Genomic DNA, 18947 nt, shown 5'->3' on the forward strand with positions numbered 1-18947 from the left:
CTGAAGTTCTCACCCTGGGCCAGCAGGGGGATACTGTAGATAGTTTTCACTCAGGTCCACGTCAGTTATTTTAGGCGGGAAACCCTGGGTTGTTGTTGCTACAATGTTGACAGCCGGCTGCCTATAAAAGCAGGCCGGCTGAGCTGTTTGCAGTCAGTTCTATTCCAGCTTACAAAATAAAGAGCTGCTTTGGAGAAATCGCTGTGTCGTCTGCTATATCAACCCACAACTTAACAAGAACTGTTGACTTTGAATTGTACCAATTCTGCAGGATTTCCGACGGGGGATACCTGTCGATGCACCTCAACCGTGGAAGACTTGGAACTTTTCAGTGTTTTTTTAAAAAAACAGAACTGACTCCAGGTTTGTGGAGGCGCTCAGCAGAATACAGTGGTACCTCGGATTAAGAACTTAATTCGTTCTGGAGGTCTGTTCTTAACCTTAGGTACCACTTTAGCTAATGGGGCCTCCCGCTGCCGCCACGCCACCACCGCACGATTTCTGTTCTCATCCTGAAGCAAAGTTCTTAACCCGAGGTACTATAATCTGATGTGTCTGTAACCTGAAGCGTCTGTAACCTGAGGTACTACTGTACCCTTCCTTCTGTGGGAATTTAGCTCCAATTTCTGTTTGCAGAGAAGACAGCCCTGGGTCCTTTGACCCTTTAATTAGTTCTCTTTTTCCCTCCTAGAAAAACTAAGCAAGGCACTCTCTTTTAAAGTTTAAATTACATATAACTTTTACTTAGCACACTTGCACATTAAAATATACAATGTGGGTAGGTGATACTTAAGTCGCTCAAACATCTTACACAGATTAAATTTTTACAGACAATCTTACTGTATTTTTTGCTCTATAAGACTCACTTTTTCCCTCCTAAAAAGTAAGGGGAAATGTGTGTGCGTCTTATGGAGCGAATGCAGGCTGTGCAGCTATCCCAGAAGCTTTCACTGCGCAGCGATCCCTCTTGCTGTTCTGGCTTCTGAGATTCAGAATTTTTTTTTTCTTGTTTTCCTCCTCCAAAAACTAGGTGCGTCTTGTGGTCTGGTGCGTCTTATAGAGCGAAAAATATGGTAACTCTCTGACTCTGAGGCAGACAGCAGCACAACAATTTATACCTGCTGCTCTAACTGTTAAAACTGTTGAACTAACTGCCACAACTGCCACAGAGTGAATGGCATCTTAGAGTTTTACAGCTCTTGCAACTAACCCTTTACATATGCATTTTGGATGCTAACACCCCACACCTGAGATTCTTGGACAGCTGAGAAGCAGTCTCTCTCTCTCACACACAAATAAAAAGCAGCAAAACCCTTGAGAGGCAGCAACCTGACGACTGCCATTTTGTTTTCCCCACAGCACACCTGACTGACACACCAAGGATGCTGTGTGCCTGTGCCAGGCCTGGTCCTTAGTGCTTAAAAAACATATTTCAAGTGGTAAAAAATAAAGCTTCACATAATTATATCTGAAATCCTTACAACAGGCTCATGAGGACCATTGCATGTAGAAGGCTGAGGCTAAAAGAATAATGGGGTGTTTTGGGCCACCAATCAAATTTGCTGGTGAGATTTAACCGCTTGATTTTCCAGCTTACACTTTCCAGCTTGCACTAAACCTCACCACCTCATAAAGACAGGGTCCACTTCATTCTGTATGTGTGGGTAAAATTTGGTTCATCAGTGATACGGGCAAGAAAACACTAATAACCTCAAACCCATTTAAATGGGTGTGAGGTTTCGAAAGAGGTGAATGGCTTGCCCTACGGTGCTGGCCCTACCATTAGGCAGCGTGAGGTGATGGAGGGGGAAAGCTGTGCGCACCCCCTGCACCCCAAGCTAGCTTGCTGCTGTTTGATGCAGTGAAGGCTGCTGTCCTGTCAGCAGTGTTGAAGTAAATTGAACTGCTGGTCCAGTGAGACTTTTGTATATTGAACGGAGGAGGCTGCCACCTGTGCCTCAGGCAGCAAAATTTCTTGGGCTGGCTGAAGTTACAGCTGGAAACCCATGCAGTTCACTCTCATGTTGTAAGGCTTTAAATTGTCCTGGGCTGGAGCTTCCAGCCTGGAGCTTGTGGCAAAATGACAGAAACCACCCCTGCCTCTGAACCCCTAGTGACCTTGAACTTGGTTCCTTTTAAAATGCAACCTCAGGGTAGCCAACAACATTCCCCTCCTCCTTAATAATAAGTAGTGAAAACTGAATGGCACTAAGTATATGTCTGCTTGTATGTATGATCGTTGCTAGGTAAATGTACAATACAAGTCATGGATGCCTGCACACTCTCACTGGAAGTTAGCAATTCATTATTTCTGTGCATAAATACCATTATAATGTACAAGAACACCATAAATCTCTCCCTTTCCCCCCCTCTCTCTCTGACCAGGACATATAAGTGTCAAAGTTCTGCACCAGGTGACCTGTTTATTCATCCTGATTTGCTTGCTCCAAAGTTTATGAGAAGGTTAGACAATGTCCGGTCTTTATTTGTTGTCATTTGTTTGCAGTGAGGTTATACAACGCTGAGGATTCATCCTGATTTGCTTACAGCAATTTTATATGCCTTCCCCCTTAATCGTTTGATCTTCCCACTCTTTTCAATGTATTCCTGAACTGCAAAAAGTCTATTTTTTAAAGCGGATTTGTTGCAACATAGCACTTTAATCATGCAAACCTACATTTCTGGTATGTGCTTAAATTTCTTCTGCAAAATGCCAACAGTCTGGAGGCAGCCTAAATGAATATCTAAGTCAGTGGTTCCCAAAAACCTACCCACTTGCATGGATCACTTGAAAATTGCTAATGGGCTTTGCAGACTACCTAATGATTATTCTGCCTGTGCTGCATGCTGTTTGATTTGTAGTTGTCCTTTTTTGGCTTATTTTATTTCTTACATTGTGTTTTATTGTATTATAATTTGCACCTCATAGATTTCATATTGTAACACAATAGAATATGATTTAAGAAAGAAAAGATGCAATAAAATAAAATAAAAATATCAACATGAATATTCAGGCATGCTGCAGACCACCTGAATGAAACTTGTGGTTCACTGGTAGTCTCCTGTTCTTCAGGGACTTTCTTGAAGATCTTGGGAACTCCTGATCTTCAGGGACTTTTGATCTGTATGTGCATAGAATGGGCACCTAGCTCTCATTTGGCATAGTTAAACGTGTGAGAGTTCAGCCTATTGTGCACAGAAATGTGAGTCTGAACATATGGAAGTCAGAGGTAAAGGTAGCAAACCAATTTAGTGCTTATGTGGGTCTTCTAAATAGTTTGAGACGCAAATTAAATAGTATGCCCACATTATGAATGTGATGCTACTTCTAAAAGCATTCTCAGCCTACCAGTACATTACTCTGTACTCTTAGGATAATCAGGAATGTCAGTGCTATCCCACTGTGGCTGGTGTCCTGACATAGGTCTTCCGAAAACAAGGAGTGGTGAATAGTGTCTTGATCTCTCCCTCCCACCTCCGCCCATCTTTCCTTGGCTTGATGTGTCTCTTGTACTTAAGAACCGACTGAAGAGAACAAAGAGAAAAGTAGAGAAAACCCAAACCTGTGGTGCCCCTTGAGTTTTCATTGAGGATGAGTGAAGCAGAGCTATCTCATGTTTACATGTTTTCAAGCACTGTATACACTCAAGTTGTTTCAAGCTACTGCTACCTGTTGTTATTTGCCGTGTGACAGTGCGGAATAGCCCTATAATAAATATTTTTTTTAATGTACATGTAGCTTCAACATTTATGATAACATATTTAGTTCTTTGACTGTATGATTCAAAAGTACCTAGATGGAGATAGGGTTACAAGTTTGCTGCATTTATTGCATGAAGGAACTGATCCATAAATATATCAACAGTGTTTCCCAGTTGTTGTATGAAAGATCTTGATGGATAATTTTTTTCCCTTTTATAACAAATTTATTTTCTTTGATGAGATGAGATATTACACTCCATTTTAACTTGGATTTTATGATATACTAACAGGGCAAGGGGTTAGAAACCCCCACTGTGTAAACTATTAACAGCTGTTCATTTTTTTACTTGTCTACAGGTTTCAAACAAATAAAGCCAAGAAGGCAAGCTATGGTTAAATGTAGAATACTTTGCAAAATGAAGCAAGGCCACTTTAGCATTGGACCTCATTAGAGGGGTCATCGTGTTCATTGCTTATGTAGGCCAAACTCATGACTTATGAATAGTCATGCAATTGTTTCATGAATATTCAGCAACAGCGATAATAAACTAGAGCAAACTAGTACGGTTCATCTTAAAACAGATACGGGTATGGGAAACAGTACAACAAACCCATCATTGCCTGTGGTGTTCGCGTTCATTTCTTTTGCCCCATCATGGCTGCTGGTCAAATAGCTTTTGCAGGTTTAAGAAGCATTACAAAAGCCTACCTAACCTGTTTGATCAGATATGATAGCGGAGGCAAAGTAAATTAATGGATACATCACTAACAATGAACATACTCTCTTCAGCTCTCTGAAATACTATTTTGCTCTCCCAGTTTAATTTACTGCTCTTCCTCAAAGTTCAGCTTTGCTTCCCACACAACTTGTTCCTTACTAACTGCTATGAAAACTTGTTTCGCTCCCCCTCTTTCTCTTTCACATTGACTTCAGAATAAATTTTCATGCAATAGCAGGAGCTTTCCCCTGCTCAACCTGGAAACACCAGGGATTGAACCAGAGACTGAGTACAAAACAAATGTTCTGCCACTGAGGTCTACAGGTCTGTTGGCCTGTCCTTTTGAAAGTATGCAGAAGACTGCTGTACTGGGTAGAAAAAAATACCTCCTTTTCCAGCACGGCATGATCTATCCTTTCATAGCCAGCTTGCCCTGATGTGTTGGCTTGTGATAGTAGCATAGAAAGAAACTGTGCGTTCTTATCGAATTTGTACACCAAGCCGATACATGTAAGACATCCCTATGAAGACAATTTTAAGTGACCTCAAGTGACAACTGTATCTTGCGCAGCACCATTTGACTGGAGTGCCTGCGTGTGGAGAGTGAATGACTCTAATGCCATATCTACACTACACTACACTACACTACACTACACTACACTACACTACACTACACTACACTACACTACACTATAGTGGTAGTACTTCAGTTTGATTGCTGTGGCCTTTATTTCTCTCCCACAAAGAAATTGGGCTATTGTAGTTTGGTGAAAGGGACGCGGGTGGCGCTGTGGGTTAAACCTCAGAGCCTAGGGCTTGCCGATCAGAAGGTCGGCGGCTACGGGGTGAGCTCCTGTTGTTCAGTCCCAGCTCCTGCCAACCTAGCAGTTCGAAAGCACGCCAAAGTGCAAGTGGATAAATAGGTACTGCTCCAGCGGGAAGGTAAATGGCGTTTCCGTGTGCTGTTCTGGTTAGCCAGAAGCGGCTTAGTCATGCTGGCCGCATGACCCGGAAGCTGTACGCTGGCTCCCTCGGCCAATAAAGCAAGATGAGCGCCGCAACCCCAGAGTCGGCCACGACTGGACCTAATGGTCAGGGGTCCCTTTATCTTAGTTTGGTGAAGGTGCTGGGTCTATTAGAGATCATTATCCCCCTCCTCACAGACCTGCAGTTCCCAAGATTCCATGTGGAGGAGCAATAATATCAAGCCAGCTTAAGATATGCCCTTTGAGACTATGAAAATCTAGCCTATTAGCCTAATAAAACACTTGGGCTTTAGCCATTTCATTGATGCAATGTCCGTTTACTCTGTATGTTTTTGTGTTGGTGATGTATACCATATTTGTTTTAGCTAAATAATATACCAGATTTTGTCCCCCAAAATGTATTTCTTTGGCTGGCAGTTTTCCAGCTTCTTTCCTTTCCATTTATTTAGCATAATAAGTTTTGAAATTATTAAACTCACATGATAAGGTAGCTAGATTCATACAGCACGCTGAAATGCAGAAACCTTGATAGAATTCCACATTTAAAATCATGTTTCCTAGGAAACAGAACTTTTTGTAAGTAACTATTTCCAAATTCCTTTATGCATATGAGTTGCTCCCTACCCTCAGTGGCTCACTCACATTGATTGCTCACATGTTTGATATGCCAACTAGCTGCTTTCTTGCACAACACAAAACAAGTATGTCTATTTTAAATCAGAAATGTTGGTGGCTACGTCAGTTAGTTAGTTAGTTCATTAAATTTGTCAGTCACTTTACCTTGCCCAGGTAAGTTGCAAAGCAACTTACAACCCAACAAACAGACAATAAACCCCACGTAAATACATTGAAAGCAAGAGGAAAGAGAAATACAGTAAAAGCATCCCACCGGTCAGATCACAGTGAAACATGGGATGCTCAGGATACTGGTGTAAACTGTAGGTGGTAGTTATGGGTACAAGGTGTGTGGGGGGGTGTGGGTCAATTTAAAAACCATTGCACAAGACTTTCAGAGTTAGGAATAGTTTTTACTTCTTTTGCTCCAATTCACAAGAGAGAATCTTCTTAATAATGCATTTCAGAATTATCAAAAAAATATACCACCCTCCGACATTTCCAATTGTCCTGCCACCCGACAGGACAAAAAGTCTGCATTTTAGTGAGGATGCTGTGCTTGATGCGGTGCAGTAAAAGGTTGAAGGTAAATCTCCCAACAGTGTACTCTTAGCATCAAGCCAGCCCATTGTTCACAGCCACTTAGCAAATCTGTGTGATATGAAATAAAAGTGAATGCTATGAAGAGCACTGCAGGGCACGGATGTCCAGATTCATAGCCCAAGCTTCCTTTTCCGCTGCAGAGTAATTCTGCTGCCAGGGAAAGAATTTTTGACTAAAAATAGAAAGAAGTGAAGGATTCTCTGTTGTTCTGAGATGGCACCACCTCTGTATAGAGGTTGGCACCAGCCATATCCAACCTGTTGCAAGGCCAGGATCTTTACACCAAAGCAAGTGTGTGGTAGGAGGGGCAAGGGAGGAATGTTTGGCTTGAATGCGGTGAAGCCTTGAACAATTGTCAAACTGTTGTGAGAAGTTGTAGCCCTTCAATTATGTAATATAATTTATTTGGAGAGAGTCTCCCCCATGTCTCCCTCTTACTTACTTACTTACACACACACACACACACACAGAGAGAGAGAGAGAGAGAGAGAGAGAAAGTGCTCTCCATATCACCATAGTTTCCTTGCTAGAAATGCCAAGTTTCGGTGTGTGATATATATATATAATGTCTGCAGAAGAAACAAATTACTATGCACTACAAAACAGAACTGGCATTTCAAATTTAAAGCAGATGACATCAGCATTACACATGGAACCAGACACCATCAAATCATATGCCACCTCATAAATATTCAAGCTGGTGGGGCAAAAGAAATGTAAAGTGCATGGCTGGCCAACAGGGCTCTCCAGGGGCTGGGAGCAGGGCGGAGGGAGATTCCTTTCTTGGAGGCTTTTAAATAATGCATGTATGCAGTCCGTTCTGAGTAGCCTATAGGGAGGCAACTCAGCAGCATCTGCAGATTTCTTTCGGGGTCTGCATTACACTGTGGTTTATGAGAATTGAGCAAATGAAACCTAGCGATGGTTCTTAGCGTAGGATAGAAATGACCATTTGACACAGGGATGGGGGAAACTGTTGGATATTGTTGGTCTCCTGCTCCCATCAGGCCCAGGGCAGCCTGTCCAAAGATCAGGGAAGATGGGAGCTGGAGTTCAGCATCGTTTGGAGAGCCACGGTTTTCCCGTTCCTTATTTCGTGGAGTCCATAAAGCAATGTGTGAAAACATGAGGAAAGGCCTAATAGCGGCATAGGCACCCCCAGGCACCATTTTTATTGCACATTTGCGATGATTTGTTCTCATGATGCTTTCAGAGTGGTCACATGTGACCCAGTTTTCAATACAGTTTGTGCCTTCAAATGTTTTGGTGTGGTCAAATTGCTTCATTTCCAATCAGTGCATATCCCATAGCAGGGGTCAGCAACCTTTTTCAGCCATGGGCCGGTCCACCATCCCTCAGACCATGTGGTGGGACTATTTTTGGGGGGAGGGGGATGAAGGAATTCCTGTGCCCCACAAATAACCCAGAGATGCATTTTAAATAAAAGCACACATTCTACTCATGTAAAAACACGCTGATTCCCAGACCATACGCGGGCTGGATTGAGAAGGCAATTGGGCCACATCCAACCCCTGGGCCTTAGTTTGCCTACCCCTGCCCTTTAGCACTCTGCTGAAATCCTGTAACTTTCCAAACCACAAATGCTCTGGTTTATTTTTGAGACACTTTCTGTGGTGGGAAAACAGGGAAATTCAGTCCTTGCTACTGCTTCATTGGGGGAAGACCTGCTGCTGTGACCACTAGGACTGAGCTGTTTTGTTTCCTTGAGTAATGACGTCACTAACATAAGGTATTTTACTGCTGACCTATGCCTGACTCCACGGGACGCAGGTGGCGCTGTGGGTTAAAGCCTCAGCGCCTAGGGCTTGCCGATCGAAAGGTCGGCAGTTCGAATCCCTGCGGCGGGGTGCGCTCCCGCTGCTCGGTCCCAGTGCCTGCCAACCTAGCAGTTCGAAAGCATCTCCGGGTGCAAGTAGATAAATAGGGACCGCTTACCAGCGGGAAGGTAAACGGCATTTCCGTGTGCGGCTCTGGCTCTGGCTCTGGCCAGAGCAGCGATGTCACGCTGGCCACGTGACCCGGAAGTGTCTCCGGACAGCGCTGGCCCCTGGCCTCTTAAGTGAGATGGGCGCACAACCCCAGAGTCTGTCAAGACTGGCCCGTACGGGCAGGGGTACCTTTACCTTTACCTTTATGCCTGACTCACTCCTGCCAACCTAGCAGTTTGAAAGCACATCAAAGTGCAAGTAGATAAATAGGTACCGCTCCGGCGGAAAGGTAAATGGCATCTCTGTGCGCTGTTCTGGTTCGCCAGAAGTGGCTTAGTCATGCTGGCCACATGACTGTCTGTGGACAAACGCCAGCTCCCTCGGCCAATAAAGCGAGATGAGTGCCGCAACCCTAGAGTCGGTCATGACTGGACCTAATGGTCCCTTTACCCTTTACCTTTATGCCTGACTCCAGCTCTGGACAGCAGGTCACCTCCATGCTTCTCCCCCACCACACCAGTCATTACAGGATTTGCTGTGAACCCTGAGAATGTCAAATCAGAAGTCTGACTGAATTCAGCAGGACTTACTCCAAGATTTCAGCCTTACATATAAATAAAAAGCACTACCCCAATGCACCGCCTTTGTATGGATAAGATTCCATTCATATCCTACTCTTAAATAGATCTCCCACGTAGCAGCTGATTAATTTCAGCAATGACGGGACAGGATTTGGTCCCTGACAATTCCCTGGGGACTCCTAAAGGTAAAGGTAAAGGTACCCCTGCCCATACGGGCCAGTCTTGACAGACTCTGGGGTTGTGCGCCCATCTCACTTAAGAGGCTAGGGACATTCTTATCTAGACTGCAGGGCAATGTCTGAGGGTGCTGAAGTCTAGGAAACAATTTGGGAAAGGCAACTGAAAAGCAGAGAAACAGGGTGCAGGAACAAAGGTATTTCTGAAATAATACCACTTAGAAGTAGAAGGGAAATTCCTGTGCGTGATGTGGATATAAATCTAAAGTTTGCGGTATCCAAACTAGATCACAGCATGCCTTTGGAAAGGGTCCATAGACGGGCAGCCGCTGTCAGAACCATCTGTTATTGCTGAATGCCTCATCATTCACAATACAATTTAGCATCCAAAGTTGCTGAATCTTCAATTTCACTTTACATTCCCTGGAATTTTTCTAACCTTAGGTATCCCTTCCCTCTTTAATTTTGCTATGAGTTCATCAAATGTTTGCTCGGATTCTTGAAGGTAGGAAAGGAAATGAGCTCAGACAAGGCTCACAGCGGCATTACTTCGCCACGTGTTGCATGGGCAACAGGGAAAATGAACTCATTGCACAGAGATGATATGCAGAACATTAAAAAGGAAAGATATGAAATGCTCTGTTTTGTTTTGCGCTCTGCAGAAAGCCTTTTCTGAACCTTTCCAAATCCTTCTATAATGAGACAGATATGCAACAATAATGAAAACACTGGGTTTTCGCACTCAATCCCCCAAATCCTAAAGGGTGGGCACTTTTGGCTGCTCACACTCAGGGACATTGGTTGGGGAGGACACGGCATTCCTGTGAGAGACTTTGTGGGTTTTAATGAGTATTTCCTTGGCTCCTTTTAAGATCTGTGGAAATCCTAGCCTGCCAGGAGCTAAGGGTGTTCAGGTGCCTTCATGGCTTAACATGAGGTTCTGTCTGTGACTGTTCTCTACAAATTCAAGCTGTACAGACTCTCAAGCTCAAGTGTAATTGCAAAGGGGGAAAGAAAGATAGCAGCCTGATCTGTAAGGTTTCATGTGATCATATGCACATGTTGTTAGACATTCCCCAATTCCCTAGGCAGAAAAAAATAATCTAGGGGCAGTGCTACTCAGTTTGCCATCTTTTTGCAGGATCTGTCTGCCAGATGGACAGGCATCTGACTGACAGAGTTTCCAGTACCCTTTCAACAAAATTCTCCAGTATCCCTAGCTGCTGCTGAGATGATAGACTTCTTCAGATGGGAGAAGGAAACATCTATTTTCCAATATGTGATTACTGCAAAGCTCTCTGCTTTGCCATATAGTAGCTATCTGAAACCTTTTCCACCTAGCACAGCCAACTACAAAAATAGATTTTTTTAAATAAAAGATGTTCATCCTAATTATCTGCATGTATACTTGGAAGAATGTCTTACTTAGCCCCAAGTAATAGGAATGCATAGGATGACAGCCTTTGTTTATCTTAAAACAAGAACACTATCCTATGCAGTGCATATTTCAGTTTTTCAAAATTTGGGTTGGTACCTGGCTCATGTTCCAATAATGTATTGGGTTTGGCTGTGTTTAAATCTATTTTTGCTCTGTCCTTTTTTCTTTTTCTTTTCTTTCTTTCTTTTTTTGCAACACAGGGTCTTCACTCCTGCTTTGTGCCAGTAGAGGATTTTTCAAAAGACAAACACAGCTCCTGGGAAGCCTCTGCAGATTCCTCCCAAAGTGCGTAATGGAAACAGGTGAAGTGTAAACAACACGCTCACCCACTTGTCTCGTTCCTCTTAGAATATTCCAACAATATCTTTATTTAGTGACAGTTTGAGAGATGCTTACAAATAAGTAGGTAAAGATTTTCCAATGGGTGAGAGTTTTCAAATACATAGAATAAATAATCTGGGTTGGTGGGGGGGGGAGAGAATTCTTAAGATTGTGATCAAAAATATTTTGGGCAAAAACAGCACTATGTACTGGAAATGGTTTGATTAAATTTAGTACATTCGTTTTTAAGAAATGGATACCTGACAACCAGAAAAATCTAAAAACAGAACCGTGATATACAGCAGTGAGATATTTAGGCATTTCCTTCAAATAAGATATAACAACCCTATAATTTAGCTTCATGTGCATGTTGTGTTTCCAAATAATGTAGTTGCAGTGTTTCTAATCAACGCCCACCCATCTCATTATTTTCCTTGCCATACTCTGCTTGCCATACGTCAAAAAAAATCCTGACACGACCTAGCTTGCAGGTGTAAAAATGGTGTCCGATGTATGGCTACGCGATGGAAAAAGCAGTGGCAACAGCTCAAGAAGCTTAAAATCACAGTTTTGGTGGGTTTTCTTTTAAAAAGCATGTTGCGGGTGTCAGGAATTTTATTCCACCTATTCACCAAAGCTGTTTCCAGCCCATGGGCCAAATGTGATTGCTTGGACTCTACCCAAGCCACACCCCATCCTTAGCCACACCCCCTACCAGCCCTGCTTTGCATTCTCCTTGCTAGTTTTTGCCTGGATGAAATGTGTCTTGAACTCTGGTAATGACTTTTGCTTGTTTGGATGGAAGGTATAGACAATTGCTACTGGTTTTTTGTATCCCCAGTGGGGCCATGACTGACTCCAGTTATGAAGGCTGCAGCTACTGCTGAAGATGCCAGAAACCATCTTGCTACAGATCCTGAACGATTTGGCCCCTGCCCTCTGCTTGGCTCCTTCCCACCCAGCCTTGGAGGGTAGCACCCTGACTGACTCCAGCTGCAAAGGTTGCTTCTGCGGCTTAAGGTGAAAGGCCAGAGAGATTTGGTTTGGAGATGATTATTTTTGCTCCTAGCTGGACTATATTCTTGGGTTTTCATTATTAGAATTTACTATAATCAGTGGGTTATTTAATTTTATGGTATTATTGTACCACTGATACTCAGGGCTTTTTTTTAGGGGGTTCTCAAGGACACCGTTTTTTGTTAAAAAGTGTGGCACTTACTGTAACAACTTCGTGGTGAATACTGGCACCTATTTTTCTAGGGGGAAAACACTGCTACTACTACCACTGCTACTACTATTAATTCCCCACCCTTCACCCTAAGGTCCCATGAATGTGAGACATTCTTTTAGGGAATTGTTTATATGACTATTTACATTTTGTTAAGGTTTGTAGTTCATAGGTAGTTGTAATCCATAAATATTTTGTTGTTGTGAGCCACTTTGAACATGGTTTGAGCTTGGAAAGGTAAAGGTAAAGGTATTAGGTCCAGTCGTGACCGGCTCTGGGGTTGCAGCGCTCATCTCGCTTTATTGGCCGAGGGAGCTGGCGTACAGCTTCCGGGTCATGTGGCCAGCATGACTAAGCCGCTTCTGGTGAACCAGAGCAGTGCACGGATACGCCGTTTACCTTCCCGCCGGAGCGGTACCTATTTATCTACTTGCACTTTGATGTGCTTTCGAACTGCTAGGTGGGCAGGAGCAGGGACTGAGCAACGGGAGCTCACCCCATCACAGGGATTCGAACCGCCAGCCTTCTGATCGGCAAGTCCTAGGCTCTGTGGTTTAACCCACAGCGCCACCCGTGTCCCTTGAGCTTGGAAAAGCAGCATACAAATAAATGATGGTGATGATTTCCAGTTCAAAATATCTCAGGCATGGAAAGGGCTTGGAAAGATTCGCTTTCTTTAACCTTAGGCTGGATTTGGTCCATGGGCCACAGGCTCTCTACCTCCTCCAGTCATTCTTTCCCAAGGCCTTCCATTGCCTTTCTTACACACCTGCTTCTTCTGCTTCTAAAAGCATTTGCTTAAATCACTGATAAGGACTAGGTACTTGATTAGGTATTTCTTCCAAAGTTCCCATTTAGGCAGAAGACAATGGATAAGCAAACACATTTTTTAAAAAAGCTTTTACCCCCCCTCTCCTAATATGCTCATCCTTCATTCTGCAAAACCTTTTGGAATCAAATGATTGGCAGCTACAAGGCCACTGCTTTGCATTTTAAAACCAATCTTTGTCTTTTAATTAAGGCCTTTTGTAAGAAATGTCTTTGCTTTTCCACCCCGCCTGAACACCCCACCTTTAATGTAAACATCCTATTTTATTCATCCACAAGGCTCTTCTTATTTGATGTATGGTTTAATTATGCCTCCAGTCACTCACTCTTAGAGAGAGAAAGGGAATGGAAATAAGTTCTAATTATGCTTGCTGCTTATATCATTTTTGTTCCTCAAGATGAAACTGCCAGCCTCTATTATTTGGCATTTTCTCTGAAATAAATAGCATGAGATGAATTAGCTAATTGTTATTTTTTCACATGAAAAATATATATATACATTTTGAATCGCTTTTCAAATCCGCAGTGCTTTGTCACAATAAATAGCCTTCACGCTTAGGACATAGTAGCTTGTGTTAATGGACTTCTGTGCTGTTGGTGCATCTCCCACTTTGCAACTGTCTGTGAGTGGCAGACATGTTTCGTATCTTCACAGAAGGTTCAACAAACGTTTCTACAACCCCCAGAATTCTTCTTTTAAAACCAGCTGCTGGGAAACTTGAAGTGTTCAAATTGTGATTTACTGGTTCTTTATAGGCTTAGCATGTAGTTTATTACTTTTGGGGATCCCATTTGGACAGCTAAGCTTTATATCTGCATGGTAGCAGAGTTGTGAATTGCCCAGAATCAAAAAGCCAGTTCTCCATCTAACGACCAAAATATGTGTTGTTAACTGTTTAGTTCTGCCTTTGAGTAAGGGGTGGTTTTTTGTTTTTTTGTCAGTGTGAGGGGCCTGACAATTGGGGCTGGTAGGCTTTAACCTGTTACTCACACATCCTGGTTGTCATGGTCTGGTTCACGGGCGATCGAAGTCTCGGCAGGGGACATCAGGACCGGGGGCAAGATGGCGGGGTGGGAGCAGGAATGGGGGTCCAGAAGCCAGGAAGCCAAGAGTCTGAAGGTCTGAGGGTCAGGAAGCAAGGAGTCACGAAGTCAAGGGGCCGAGGATTGAGAAGCAAGGAGTCACGAAGCTGAGGTTCAAGGATCAGGAAGCAAGAAGCCAAACGCAGCAAGGCAGGAAGCGTGTTGCTGTGGCAAAGAGTTGAAGGGAAATGCTGACCTTATATCCCTTCCCAAAGGAGTCTCAAAGCGGCTAACATTCTCCTTTCCCTTCCTCCCCCACAACAAACACTCTGTGAGGTGAGTGGGGCTGAGAGACTTCAGAGAAGTGTGACTGGCCCAAGGTCACCCAGCAGCTGCATATGGAGGAGCGGAGACGCGAACCTGGTTCCCCAGATTACGAGTCCACCGCTCCTAACCACTACACCACACTGGTTCTCTGTGAGTTACCAATCTTAGGAAGGCCCCAGTCCTCTAAAGTCCTATTGGTCACAGGGCCTGGCTCCTGTACGCACACTTGACACTGGTGGTCCAAGGTGGCTGTTCCCCCCACCCCACAGGAGGGAAGGTCATTGAATTAGGATCACAGCAAGGGGCAAAGGGTTAACACCACTGCCCTCTAGCCACCATACTAGAGTCCAAGGCAGGGCTGAAATTGCAGGACTATGGCTCTGAGTAATCAACTTGCTCCTAGAGAGGCTGTAACCAGACTGAGCCTTTTGGGCTGATCAGGTGCTGATTCTCTCCAGGCTGCTAGAGCATAGGGGAAAACCAGAATCACAACAGCAATGGATACTAGGGATGGGGTACCCTTTCCTCCCCACACCCTGAATCTCCCCCCAATAATATATGACTGGATCTCTTTGAACTGCTCCAAGACTACCTGAAGACCGGAGGAGTGATGCTTTGCAGAGTGTTAGAATTGACTGAGGAATTTGAATGTTCTGATACAAGTATTGGATCTCTGAGTGACCAGGACCATTCTTAGACCATTCTGCCACAGGGGATGCAAACTGGATTTTGAGGTCTCAAATTATGTGGTGACCAGTAGACAGACTAACTCCATATGAAAAACAAGAGAGAAATAATGATTCACTGATGCATGTAAGCACCAGTAAATAATTATGCTTTTTTAACTTTATGAAACTCTGTTTTTGCCTCACTCGGTACAAGTCATCTGCTCATAATCTGATATACAATTACACTTTGCAGCGGTAAATATCACACACATCATTCCTTGGTAGTGGGAGTTTAATTTCCCCATCTCTTTAACTAAAATTGAAAGCTCATAAGGAACTAAAGTGCACTGCAAGGAAAGAACTAGGTATCACTCAGGAGTGAACTTTGCAATTCTCCGCTCTTCAGAGCCATTTGGCAAAATACGGTCTGAGTCACCTACAACTAGAATTGCTTTTTTTCCATGGTGGGGGAAGTGGGGGACAAATTTACAAGCTGTGAATTAACTTTTCTAACTGAATGTTATGGACACTGTCCTCACCTCAGGCTACAGTGTGATTACTGGGCCTGATTTTTTAAATAAAAAAAACTAACAGCGAAAATTATAAAAATAGCATCTATAAGGATGAGCCAACTTATTAGATTCCCCTTGGAGGGAAAATAAGTTTTCTATCTCCAATCCAGAATTTTGCATCTTCATTTCCTTGAGTTGCCTCAGGTTTTATTGGCATCGATCAATTGCTACATGACTTTTATTATGTTAATTACCGCTAATCACGTGTGTGGTAATGTAGAGCTGCCTTGCACTCCCCCAGTGCTGTCTTCTTATTTATTTATTGCATTTATATCACACCTTTTCATCCAAGGAGCTCAAGGTGGTATACATGCCCCCCCCCATTTAATCCTCACAACAACCCTGTGAAGTAGGTTAACCTGAGAGGCAGTGACTGGCCCAAGGTCACCCAATGGGGCCAAATCGGTATTTGAGCCCTGGTCTCCCTGGTGGCGCTGTGGGTTAAACCACAGAGCCTAGGACTTGCTGATCAGAAGGTCGGCGTTTTGAATCCCTGCAATAGGGTGAGCTCCCATTGCTCGGTCCCAGCTCCTGCCCACCTAGCAGTTCGAAAGCACATCAAAGTGCAAGTAGATAAATAGGTACCACTCCGGTGGGAGGGTAAACGGCGTTTCCGTGCGCTGCTCTGGTTTGCCAGAGGCGAATTAGTCATGCTCGCCACATGATCTGGAAGCTGTACGCCGGCTCCCTCGGCCAATAAAGGGAGATGAGCGCCGCAACCCTAGAGACTGGACCTAATGGTCAGGGGTCCCTTTACCTTTACCTTTACTCCCTGGTCCTAATCATTGTACCATACTGGCTCTCTTACTGGTAACAACTCTCTAGGGTCTGAGACAAAAGTCTTTCCTCTCACCTACAGACCTTTTAACTGTACCTCGAGTTACAGTCCCTCCCAGTTGATATTCACCTAGTACCACAACCATGTCTTCCACCATGCTCTTCTCCCTAAAGCTCTTGCTAGAACCACATCTCCCATAGTCCTCTGCACCACGACACACTGTTAGCCGGTGTTCTCCCAACATGCCTTTCAACTGCTCCTGCTACCACCTATTTGTTGGAAAGGAAAGAGAGTGACGAGCGAGTGTATTTGAAGGGGTTGATATCTGGAGGTTTGGGGATGTGGGAGGGGAGCTGCAAATCCTTCTCTGGCTCAGATTGAAATCCAAACCAGAAGAGAACTTTGGGGGCTCATAAAACCTACCTCTTGTTTTGAGGCAGGCTTTATGAGTCTTCAGTGTTCATATCTGAGTCTGGCTTGGCAGAATTTTGCAGCATCTCCAGCTCAGATATTGGCTGAGTGCGCATTCCTTTTTTGCAATTAGAAAAGAGAGAGAAAATGAACACTCAGGACAGTTTCAGGCCTCAAAACTCCTAAAGGTCACCCTTTTGAATATATTGGTAGAGTTTCTAAATCCTTCAGTTACAGCACAAAACCCATGAGGATGTCTGGCCCATTCATTCTGTCCAATTGATTTTAGTTAGCTTTCTAAAGTGCATGTTTTCTCCAGCTCATGTTTCAATTTGTTGTTCACCTCATGGCCCTCTTGACACCATATAAACTCCGCACAAACACTGTCATCATTAAATGTAATCTCTTTCTCCATTATTCAAGGCCCTATTTATCTTGCAGCCCCAGAGAGACCAGCCAGGATGAATTAATGCTAACAGCTCTAAATCTGCAGATAATCTCTAGGGTTATTTTACCATACACAGTTCCTAGAAAGGTCCTTGTCAACCACTTGCTGCTCAGCTCCAGGTCTGGAAATCATCACAATTCAGAGCACGTTCTTCGAAACATTAATCATTGTTTGTTTTTAATAAACCTAGTCACAAAATTGGTTTTAATTCTTATGCATTGCTAGAAATTTCAGTGAATGAACCAGGAAAAACTGACTGTGTGCAAAGGTATTTGATTCCATAACTCCTTCATAGCAACTCCCCTGTGAGGAAAAGGTGGGAGGAGTTTTTAGTTTAGAGGAAAGGCAAGTAAGATGTGACATGATAGAAATTTGTAAAATTATGCATTGTGTGGAGAAAGTGGATCGAAACCCCCCCCCCCCAACCAACACTAGAACCAGTGAAGCTGAAAGTTGGAAGATTCAGGACAGGTAAAATAAATTACTTCTCAACGCAGCACATAGTTAAACCATGAAACTTGCACTAATTTGGTTAGTTACTCTGTGCAGGCTCCAAGGCCTCATCAAGAATAAAGTTTTTCATTAACTCAGTTTGAAGTGAGTTCCTACATGAATGGCGGAAGACAAAACAGGGCCAGAGTCAAAAATAGACAGGTAGCAGCACGCTACAAGGTCACCTCTTTCCAGTCTCTTCTTTTGCGTCTTCCTTCCACTCAATCTCTTTTCCTTCCTTCCTTCCTTCCTTCCTTCCTTCCTTCCTTCCTTCCTTCCTCCCTTCCTCCCTTCCTATATAAAATGAAGTGCTGGTACTCATATCTTGATAAATGTGGTGTGGGTGCCAACATAAAATGGGTGCCACAAGCAGCAAAAAAGAGGTGCTAGCACCCAAGGCATTTTGGCACCAGAGGTGAACCACAAAATGACGCCCCTGCACCATAGGAAAACAGGTGAGGAAAGATTTGCTTTGGGAACAATGTGGGGAAGGGGTCGGCCAAATCAACCTTACTGAATGATTGAAGTGTGAATCAAAGGTAGTGGGTAGGGAGGGACTCACAGAACCATGCCGGGCAGGTGCAGAGCCCAGGAGACCACAGAGGTCAGCCCTCCCCATTTCCTCCTAGGGGTGGGAGCAAGGCCATCTTAAGCATATGTGGCGCCGGGGTGCAAAGATCTGACCAGCGCCCCTAGATTGCCCAGAGTTGTCAACCTTTTTTAGGGAGAGAACCCCCAAAGTTGTTGACCTTTTTTTAAGGAAACAGTTTACCTTTTACCTTTAGAACAGTTGGGGGATGCAGGGACTCACAGCGCCCCATGCACAGGGGCATACAAATGTGGGTGCAGGTTCCATGCTGGGGGGGGGGCAAAATGTTGGGTGGCACAGTCGCCATGCTGTCCGCCTGCTACCAGATGCCGGTGCGCGGTGGGTCCTTCCGGAGATGTTTCCTCTGCTGCTGCTTGCATTCCCCGTCGTTCTGTGCTGGCACCCCACGTTGGGCAGCGCTGAGAGTGTGCGCCAACAGCGGAAAAGCCAGCAAAGGAACCCGCAGCTCGGAGCATGCAACAGGATGTGCCGT

The 18947-nt window shown here is 44.1% G+C and overlaps 1 long non-coding RNA gene across 4 annotated transcripts; it reads left to right on the plus strand.

Moving 5' to 3' along the window:
* The first annotated feature begins 1493 nt into the window (after nucleotides 1-1493).
* Nucleotides 1494-17571, plus strand: LOC307215120. Of its 4 annotated transcripts, none has more exons than XR_013838282.1 (5): nucleotides 1494-1796; nucleotides 2386-2463; nucleotides 10970-11071; nucleotides 11932-12110; nucleotides 17367-17571. It is a non-coding gene; the product is annotated as an uncharacterized lncRNA (long non-coding RNA). The 4 variants fall into 4 exon arrangements; XR_013838283.1 differs by having other exon boundaries at nucleotides 10970-11054; XR_013838284.1 differs by having other exon boundaries at nucleotides 1494-1654; nucleotides 10970-11054.
* The last annotated feature ends 1376 nt before the right edge of the window (nucleotides 17572-18947 follow it).

Source organism: Podarcis cretensis (assembly GCF_951804945.1).
Source record: "Podarcis cretensis genome assembly, chromosome: 4".
Taxonomy (NCBI): domain Eukaryota; kingdom Metazoa; phylum Chordata; class Lepidosauria; order Squamata; family Lacertidae; genus Podarcis; species Podarcis cretensis.